The 2,507-nt window shown below is 46.6% G+C and overlaps 1 non-coding gene across 1 annotated transcript; it reads right to left on the reverse strand.

Annotated features, from left to right (window-relative positions):
- Positions 1 to 1,414: 1,414 nt before the first annotated feature.
- Positions 1,415 to 1,488, reverse strand: TRNAI-AAU (transfer RNA isoleucine (anticodon AAU)). Its single transcript has one exon. It is a non-coding gene; the product is annotated as a tRNA-Ile (tRNA).
- Positions 1,489 to 2,507: the final 1,019 nt, after the last annotated feature.

The raw sequence follows: 2,507 nt of genomic DNA on the forward strand, positions 1-2,507 counted from the left end.
CTGAGGGCAGCCTTCACAGCTGGCTCCTCCTCTGCTGGGTCTAACAAGGTGCCTCGCATGTATATCCAAGACATGACATCCAAAGTATCTATACTCGCTGTCAGCAGCCCCAGGTTCGCCTTCTAAGTGTTCATTAGAACAAGGGTCCCATCCCTGGCATTCAGTGAGCACTTTTACTCCACACTGAGCACTTGCCAAGGCCTTGGGTCCTCTGGTCTGTAGCTTTGAGCTATTACCGACTTCCATCAGAGCTTAACACATATTTGAGAAAAGAATGAATGGCTTAGTAGATGTTCAACCTGTATATTTTTCAAACATGGCTAGAGCTCCTGCTAGACCCTGATACAAAATGGCATTCACCAAAAAATAACTGTTTTTTTTTTTTTTCGGTAAATTAGACGTGCCTGACTGCACCTGGATTCTTGCACCGCGAGTGAGAAATCATCCAGCTGCCTTTTGACTGCAAACTGCAGACCCAAGAAGGAAAAAGATGCGAGGCCTGAGACCTCTCTGAAAAGCAAGAAAGCAGCAAGAGAAGGTTTCCAGATGCTTCCACAACCAGAAGACCTCACTGAAAACACGGCAGTCTGGCTGGTCCTTGTCTCCAGGGAGGGGCAGGATTTGCATCTCTCTCTTACTGTTCTGCTTCCCTCTTGGAGTCACTGAAGGGCGTGCAGCAAGAAGGCGCTCCCTAAGCACGTGCGGAGTGAATGAATGAATGAATTCCAGGCCTGGATTTTTCAAGCCTAACCACTAACTCCATGAACCCTGGGCATGGCACCCAGGGCCCACAGAAATTTTGCATTAGGAAGCAACTGGGGGTGGCATCCGAGAACCTCCTAAAAGAGAAGGAAAGGAAAGGAAAGGAAAGGAAAGGAAAGGAAAGGAAAGGAAAGGAAAGGAAAGGAAAGGAAAAAAGAAAGAAAGAAAGAAAGAAAGAAAGAAAGAAAGAAAGAAAGAAAGAAAGAAAGGAAGAAGGGAAGGAAGAAGGGAAGGAAGGAAGGAAGAAGGGAAGGAAGAAAGGGAGGAAGGAAGGAAGAAAGGAAGAAAAGAAAGGAAGGAAGGAAGGAAGAAAGAAAGAAAGAAAGAAAGAAAGAAAGAAAGAAAGAAAGAAAGAAAGAAAGAAAAAGAAAGAAAGAAAAGACCCAGCTGGCAGCTGCAAGGTGTGCACAGCGAGCGTGCGGAGATTTGGAGTGAGCGCGGGATCCTGACCCTTCTGCCCCCTGGCTGCGCGCGCCAACTTCGAGGCCGAGTCCGGAACGATTCTGCGGCTCGCAGCCCTCGAAAAGCGTATTAGGAAACAAAAATTGGCAAGTAAAATAAAAAATTTTAAGTTGTAAAGAGAATTGAAAAAGGGGAGCAAAGGGAGAAAAAAAAAGAGAGCAAAGGGAGAAAAAAAAAGGAGCTGTTCCCGTGGCCCGTACGGGGATCGAACCCGCGACCTTGGCGTTATTAGCACCACGCTCTAACCAACTGAGCTAACCGGCCACCCGGTGGCGGGGGCGCTTCCGCGGACCTTACAAGGCTTCTCCGCCCGCGCGCCCTGCGCCTCCCCGGGCCGTGCAGCTGCCGTCATCCCGCCGCCGTCCCCATTGGCCAGAAGAAAACCCCGAGGCCCTTTAAAGAGAAGGCAGGTGGCTTCTCCCTGCGAGTCGGAGGCTTTCACCGGGGAATGCAAATGATACCCGGGAGGCTGGCTCGGGAGCAGCAGCATTTTCAAACCTTGCGAATAGATGCTATTTTGATTTATCTCTGAGAATCCTTCCAGCTCGGGAACCTCGTGTACCAACGGCCGCTGGGGTCTTTCCTGACAATGTTTTTTCACAGCGCAGGTGTATTTAAAATATATATTTGGCATCCAATTCAACCTCGTTAAAAAGAATGTAGCTTTTTTATTCCTTTTTTTTTGTACTTAATACTCTATCATTATACTCCTATGCAATTGCAAATGTCATTTTTTATTTTTATTTTTTTGCAAATGTTATTTTATTTTATTTTATTTTATTTTTTGCAAATGTCATTTTAAATGGCTTGTCGGTGTTTCCTCGAGTGGGTAAGCCACAGTCCTCACCGGCCCCCGCTTTATTAAAAATATCTGGAAAATGTTTTCATTTTGCCTTCTCTTGTTAACTAGCACTTGAATAAATCATAAAATAGCTGCTGGGTGGGCAACCAACAGTACCCAATTCAAAGGGATAATGTCTGTTTGGAAAAAAAAAAAGAGAGAGAGTAAAAAATATGCTGGGAAGACAAAACTTGATTCCTCCATCTGCAGGTCCCAAGGCCTTTCCGACTCTGAGGCTCTGATATCCTGTGCTTCGGTGGCAAATGCTCCAGGGGTAGGAGAAGGGAGCCCCAGCTTTTCACACTGTCCATCCCTCTGGTCTGACTCCTCAAAACAAAACGGTGGATGTAGATCAGGGTCTCTGGTTGCAAACAGCACAAGCCCCGTCTAGCTGATCTTAACAGATTACTGAAGGGAGGTTAGGAAGCTCACCCCAGCACCA

The sequence above is a fragment of the Nyctereutes procyonoides genome, unplaced genomic scaffold, assembly GCF_905146905.1.
Source record: "Nyctereutes procyonoides isolate TBG_1078 unplaced genomic scaffold, NYPRO_anot_genome, whole genome shotgun sequence".
Taxonomy (NCBI): domain Eukaryota; kingdom Metazoa; phylum Chordata; class Mammalia; order Carnivora; family Canidae; genus Nyctereutes; species Nyctereutes procyonoides.